The 8,144-nt window shown below is 32.1% G+C and overlaps 1 protein-coding gene across 1 annotated transcript in view; it reads right to left on the bottom strand.

Annotated features, from left to right (window-relative positions):
* LOC118191513 (uncharacterized) overlaps positions 1–8,144 on the bottom strand; it is a 54,743-nt gene that overhangs the window by 34,415 nt on the left and 12,184 nt on the right. The gene's annotated exons all lie outside the window — the stretch shown is intronic.

Genomic DNA, 8,144 nt, shown 5'->3' with positions numbered 1-8,144 from the left:
CTACAGAGTGGAATAGTAATTTGAAATACACAACTATAAAACAAAATTTAAAACATATGTTTGGAAAAAAATAGCATTATTTTTCAAGAAAAAGCCAAATTAATTTTAAAAATAATAATCAGTTATTATTAATCAACAAAAGCCTGCCTTCATGAGGAGTACTTTTTGAAAAGGAAACAAACGTAATTAAAAACTCGAACATTAATATTTAGACTAATTTGACCTGTCTGTGAAGAATCAATACATTTTAAGAAGCAACTCAGAAATAAACTCTTTTCAGTAGCAAATAAATTACATAGCTGAGGGCACTTTTAACTGACAAGGTACATGTAAGTACCTGTACTTGTTAAAGTATGACTAAAACAAGAGAATGAAAAACTTTTAAGGAAACATGTGTAAACATGCACGGACGATAAGTGCTGAAATGAACTCTTTTAATCCTGGAATGGCGAGAGACAGCCCTTTTGTTTTTAATCTCATGACGGCTGTGTCAAAGCTAATAAGAATTCCCTCTGTTCACATGCAGTTTTCATGCTTCCTAGAGGAGTACAAATTACTTTTGCTGTCGTAGCCTGTGTATTCAGTTTCAGGCAATTAATCTTAACATGAGGTTTTTTTAATCAGGTGTTAGTTATTCAATCACTGGAGCCAAAAAATTTAAAAAAAGCAACTTCAGTTTTGGTATATATTTTGAATAAATTGAATTTTATTAAAAATCCATGCCAATTATACCCACAGGGTGCTAGCACCTCACACAAATATAGCATGCAACATTAATTTCTCAATGGCCAATTATTTTTTGGGGGGACCGGGCTCCTTGAGATAGTTCTTTTAATTACTCTTGCTGCAATAAAGAGTAGATAAAAAAACATATTTTCATTAAAAGATAAAAAACAGAGGATGAGAAATCAGGCATTTTTATCTCAAGACTAAAAATAATAATTTTTGATATATAAAAATGGACAGTTCCGCTTCAAAGAAGCTGCAAGGACAAAATTTCTAAAAGCTGAGTATGTTTTGCCAAAGACCTTTGCTGAACAATTTGCAATAAACATCCCAGTGAAGGCTAACGAAGAAGTGAAATTAAATAACACTGCAACTCAATGAAGATCACAGAATCTTGTGACACATTTTAAATGGAGTACCTGGAGATATACCAGCTGAAAATTAAGAATTTTTTCATTCATTTCAAATAATAATTAAGCAACAATTTCAATATGGTACTCACATAACCACAACGCACAATTTTTCATGGATAAAAAGTAAAAGTTGTTTACTGGGTGACAGTTGGTGGTTTTGTGAATTGGCACAATTTTTTACAGATGAAAATGTAAAAGCTGTTTACTGGCTGCAAGTTGGTGGTTTTGTAAATTTTTTTTTGAAAGATTCTCAAACTATTAATTTTTTATTGTAAGTCAGCAGGTATTATTATATGAAAAGAAAATGCTTTAGCAATCAAATTTCAATTATTAAATAGCGATAATAATTTTTTAAAAATCACATTCTCCCCCAAATCTTTCCATAATTGTTTTGTACAGTAATCTGTTTTCACTTAAAAAAAAAAAAAAAAAAATCTGAGAACTCTGAAGACTCAGCATCACTGGCTATCTATCAAACATATCTTCTCAATGTTCCTTTTATAAATTTTGTGTCAAAATTCTGTATTTCTGCAGAAATTTTAGTGCAGTTTCTTACATTACTGACAAATTCCACAAAAGTATATTTTAACATCAAGGCAAAAATTATCAAGATTTGCATAAAAAAAAACACTGGAACTTAGAACGCAACAAAAAGAATGTATACGAAAATGGCAACATTGCTTGACTCAAGGAATGTTGTGAACCTTTGCCCAGAGTTTGGCTACGATTTCTACTAAGACTTCTACTAAGATGATTCTGATAACATGCAAGTACTTTTAATGCAATTCCCTTCTTTCATCTCCTTCCTGCAAGATCACTAGCTTTTAATGGTAATCAATGTACCAAATGTCTAGAAAAGTAAATATTAGTTTGCTATGCTACCTGTGCAAATCCTTATGAAATGAAAATAATGTTACCTACAACTTTAGGAAAATCATAGACATTATGGTATGACATAATTGTTAAAATTTTTCCTGTATAGACTTTATTATGTATGTTTAAAAACCGCTTTATTCCCCCACAAAACTGTGACACCAGTGAGGGGAAAATTAAGTAGTGTATATCATTTCTGAGAAGAAAGGTTAAACTAACTAGGAAGATAAAAAAAAAAAAAAAAAAAAAAAAGCACACAGAAGATATATCGTAATATTATGCCATTCCATACTTCAAAAAAGTTAGTTAATATTTTACTTACTATTCTTTCAGAAAATGTTAAAACTTTTATGCCGAGAAGACAATTTTTCATATACAAAATGAGGAAATTCAATGCAAACAAATATTACTATGAAAAGACTGGAATCTCCTGCAAGGAAACATTTATAATGACATTAAAACTATGCACAGCTGAAGAATTGATACCTCACTTTAATACATTCAGAAATTTCTTTGTAACGATGCTAATGAGAAAAACCTTCAAGAAATGCATTTAATTTGTACTGCTTTGTTTGAGGCTAAAAAATTAACAAGATGCTTTTTCTTTCAAAAATGTATTAAAAATCTATCTTTATGTTAGTCTTCAAAAGGGGAAAATACGATTGCTCCCATTTTCATGCAAAATGTTACACAGTCTCAATTCTTACAATTTAAAAAGTTAAATATTTTAATCTTAACTGTTTAACAATTTGTTCAAAAATTAATTAACTGGCAATTAAATAATTTATTTCACAGATTAAAAGTAAAATAAATATGTATAACAGCAGTATGGAAGTTCTAGTTAAAATATGCTTTATTACAACTTATATAAAAATTATTATACAACTTCCAAATTCACATGTCCTTTTTAATATCCTTTGCGAAACTTATGCAGTACAAACAGTGCTCTACTACAATTCAAAAATTAAGGATATAACTATTACCGTAAGCCCTGAAACTTAAGGGGTTATCACATCTAGCAAGGGTCTCCACTAAACAGGACTTTGCTGAGAAAGAAGATTCTGGTAGCAGTGGTTTAAACTGGAGGATTCCTACGAAAAAAAAACCTCCGCTGGAAGTGAAGTCCCGGCTACGCAGAATATTTTGAAATTTTGCTGAAAATGTTCTGTCTGCAGCTTTGTTCTGGGTAGAGATTAACCGATTAGACGAAAGTCCTGCTTCTGAAGGATCATGCGATACCAATCTCAGCGATAATCAATTACTGTTTGGCATTCAAGTCTGTTTAGTAAGTGAAAATGGTAACCCACCTATGTAGGTTTCATGGAAATGTGTTGGTTCTAAGAAATGTCCCTTAGACATTCAGTCTTGTGTAACGGAAGCATATGTGAAAGCAACTTTAGCCAGAAGCAAAAACCTGTTTCAAGCAAAACTGTTCCTGAGTAAGTTGACTGCATTTTTGAAACTGATAATTCTTAGTTTCTAGTAAAATTAAAAAAGAGAAAAATGATTTTAAAAATAATACACACATACTTCTCCTCATTTCTTTATAAACAAAAAGTACATAAAATTCAAGAAATAAAAAAATACAGTACAAAGTCCAAGACCAAGACTTGTTGGGACTTCGCTGATTTGAGAATTTTTTGGATTTTGGATGCCTAGTAAAATGGCACGAAGAAATTATAAAATCAATGAAATAATGAAGCATTTATGCCATTAAGGGAATCAAAATTTACAAAAAAGGTCAACGTTTGTTTGCTATCGTATCTCATTTGTCTGACATTCAGAACAAACCAATGAATATTATCATGGTAAGAACTACAAATTTTCAGCCTGTTGTTTCACGTGAGCCTTGAACACCACATAGATGATAACACATCTGCTGCTCATTTCTTGTCCCAATTTAGAGACAGCACCCTAGGAAATGGGTCTCTCACTCCTCTTCCCCTACCACCAACCTCTCGAGAAGCCCTTTCTGCATATAAGAGTGCAACCATGCCGCAAAGTCCATGCCTTCTCCAGGATTTAAACCCAGGCCCTTCGGTACAGTAGTCAGAACCTCTACCCACTGTCCCACTGGGTGGCAGTCAATACTTATTTGCTTGTTTTATTAAAACATCTCTTTCAATGCAAGTTATTTTGTTTTTTGTGCTAATACTTTCTCTTTAATTTTATAGGCTCGCATAATTACTTGTTCAGTTACAACATTCAATACTTATAACTAATGTGCTGAGAATTCACACTAAATTATCACTCAAAGTTATTTCATTTTCAACAACCTCCCTGTTACTTTCTTCCCTATCAGTAACAAAGCTTTTAGGATTTGGAATCATACAACAAATTTCACCATCCTTTAATTAACTGATTACTGAGGCACTGTCATCGTAATGAAATACTTCTGTTACATTACATTTCATTTTAGGTGTTAACTTTATTAAATGACTGATTATGTTCATCATCTGATGTCTCGTGAAGGGATGAGCCAGTTATACGTACCACACCCTGTATCACGAGATTAACGACTAAAGACATGCTGTGCCATTTAAAAATCACTCTAGTAGCCCACCTCACAAGTTACTGAGACTATGTAAATCCTTTCCTTGTTCTATAGCACTTGTTTTTAACTTGTAGGATTTTGAATGATTGGCTGTTCAGGGTGCCGCTGCTGCAATTCTGCAACGTTATAAATCAAACACATTTTTATACTTATGGAAGGGACCAAGAATAAATGTGCTTGCAATACTTTGCCACACAGTCACTTTAGTTTTGCATAAAGGTGTTGTTGCCACATCAAAAAGATTTGTTGTGAATGCAGTTCTTGGGAGTTTCATGTTCCCAGTTAAGGAGAAATGCACCTCATTTGAATGTAACATCACCAGCGGCCACCTGCTATAATACAAATAAACATTTAATAAATAGCAAGAGTTCTTTCATGGAATTTTAATCTATAATTCTTCCAATATCATAACTGCAAATAAGCAGAGTTTAAAATCTACAGGAACAGAAATTATTCACTTCTAAATAATAAACTTAAAAAAAAAAAAATAAATAAATAAAAAATAACTGGAGCAGTTTTATACATTCCTGAATTAGAGACAAATAAAACCTCAACTAAAATAACGGAACAAGAAAATAAATGTGCAACTGCAAAAGAAAACCATATTATTCTAGAATGCAATGCAATTAATAGTCTTAACCAAATTAAACCAATGAGCTTTCAGTTCATGTAGCACTTCAATGCAAAAGCTGAAGCTGCATTAAACTCTGACATAGATGTTTGGTTACAGAAAAAAAAAAAAAAAAAAAAAAAAAAAAGATGACATGATTAAGTAACTAGCTGAAGGGTTCACAATAAGTAATTGAACTGGGCAAGTATTTACTTGCATTGAGAGTTCATAAAATGTAAAACGATTTTCCTTATCTAAAAAGATAATACACATTTCAAGCACACACACTAGCAGAATTCTTTAAAAAAAAATATTATAGGGCAAATGCTAACATCTCCTATCAGTGGTTGATTCAGTTCAACGTCACAAATACTGGTTGGAAGCACAGCTGACTGCAAATTACCCACAAAACTGTATGCCTCCAAAGACCATAAATTATGAATAACAATAAACCTTATTTCTTTCATCTGGGAACATTTGGGCGCAAAGCTTTTCCTTACATCCATAAAAATCGAAAAGAGGTAAGCTTGATGATACAGCTATTGAAGCAATAAAGAAGAAATAGAAGCTATAAAAGGAATACAGCTACAGAATTTTATCATCTCAGCTACAGAAATTATCCTAAGTCATTCTCTGAGATTTATTGAAGACCATGCACCTAATGAACGAATGAATCTCTTTTTTTTTAACCAACTAAAGAAAATCCTCTGCAAGAAAGCATGAAACAAGATATAAAATTTGAAGTTTCTGAAAAAGAAGAAATATCAGAATCTGATGAAGAATCTTTACACTCGGGAGATCAAAGGTAAACTTCCTGTTCACTATGCATACCATGAAAATTAACTAGTTAGTCCTGCACCTAATAACTGGAAAGATAAGAAATTGTGAAAGAAAATGGTTGAAAGCAGTTCAAAAATTAGCCAGTTAGAAGAAAATGGCACTTGGGAACTAGCTCACAGTCTGGCATCTGAGACCTCTAAGTCTGCTATCACACGTCGGTTTGTCACAACAGCCAATCAATATAGATCACTTTGAGATTAACACAGGGGAAAATGGTTCCCCATTACAAGCAAGCTTAAAGCATTTGAAGCTGATAGCTGATTAGTTGAAAACGAACAACTTGCAATTTTTTTGGAAAGGAAGAAAAAAGTCGCACGTCTTTCTTTCAAAAGTAAACCAGGCAAAAAAATTGTCCGAAACAGTTGTTCATGTGAAACAAACGCCACGCGATATGGACCTAAGATCCTTGAAAATATGGTTTCTTGTACCTTATGATTTCTCCCCTTTCAAGACATCCCTTGCTGTTAGCAACAATGGCCCCTTTAGAAATACTTTAATTTATTCTTAAACAAGTACATTTACTTTACAAAAAGAAGAGAAATATATGCAGATTATTAACTGAACTGTTTGATACTTTTCCTTAAGGGGAGAAGTGCAGTTAATTCCAAACTAATCAGTAACATGTGGAACAGAATGTATATTTCCATTATAGAAAATGTCTCCTTTTTTTTTTTTTTTTTTTTCATATTACAGAATGTAACTTTCTTTTAAAAGAATCTGAGTTTTCAAATAATGATTTACCTTACCAAATTTGTAAATTGTTAATGAAAACTGCCTTTGTAATTGTTAATGAGAATTACCCCTTAACTAACTCCTTGTTTCACAAGCATAAAGACATATGGAACTGAAGAAAAACTTCAAAGTTAAAGCTCATTAGAAAATTATGAGAGAAAGCAACACAAAAAAAATTTTGAGTTCAGTGCTAAAGAACAGACATGCTGATTATTATACATCAGTACTAAGTAAGGCTAACTACATTCGGCATGTTATTACTATCTTGGTGGCTGCTTTACATACCTGCATCAGCCTATTGTGCCATACAAATTAAAGCAATTTTTAAATTCTCATAAAATGGTTATCTAATTTAAACAACAGAAAACACATACAGACTATCTGCTTTTCACTCAGAGATTGGCAGACATGAGTCTGCTTTACTTTGAGACTGTCAGATACATACATTTTAAATGCCCTCATTTTAGAGACAATCACAAACCCCCATGCCTTATTTGGGATTCAAAACCAAGCCCATCTCCAGCTAGCTAGTTTCTGCTGACTAGCCTTTTAGTCTGGGTAGTTAATATTTTACCTGTCGCTCTGTAGATATGCATGATCTATTAACGATGGAAGATTTCCCTTAATGAATAATATCATGTTCCTCCAATTTTTTAAATAAAATTTTAGCATCTTATCCATTGTGACTTTTTGCACTGCATGAAGTCTCAAAATAGGAAAACTGGTCGTGTCTGTTTTATACTTCGGTGAATTTCAGCTTTGTCATATATACACATTTTAACTGCCCCCATTATAGAGACAATCACAAACACCCATGCCTTATTTGGGATTCAAACCCAAGCCAGGGTCGCCATTCAAAGATGAGAATGAAATTCCGACTTTTCCAGGTGTGTTTCGAGAAAATTCCAGTCTATCCGCATAGCGCGCATTGGCTGCACCGAGAGGTAAATTAATTACGGTATCACTTGAAAACACAAAAATTTGCCAATTGCATATGACTTATTATATATAATCCCGAAAGCATTACTATTATAGCTATAATAGGAGTTGTTTTCTCCACTGAACATTGAGATTAGAATCTGCCCAATCTGGATTAAAAAAATGAGTTTTCTGCAGACATTTTACAGCTAAATGAAAGAAATCTATTTTAAAATAGCAGGCATTTTATATTTATTTAGCAGCATACATAAGCAATTATTAACTATAACTAATTATAAATAAATTTAGAGGAAAGAAGAATATTCAATGATATAAATAACATTAAAATGAAGTTAATTACTTAAAAATTGAATTACAATAATCAATGATATTTTGGCAAATATAGTCATATTAAACGTTAGCCTAGATGACTGATAACTATTTTTTTATTTTACTGCAAAATAAAAAGTTTAAAAGA

This window comes from Stegodyphus dumicola, chromosome X1, assembly GCF_044657685.1.
Source record: "Stegodyphus dumicola isolate Sdum_Otavi_A_Nest chromosome X1, ASM4465768v1".
NCBI lineage: Eukaryota > Metazoa > Arthropoda > Arachnida > Araneae > Eresidae > Stegodyphus > Stegodyphus dumicola.
Note: the sequence above shows the minus strand (reverse complement) of the source record. Positions and strands in the feature narration are given on the sequence as shown.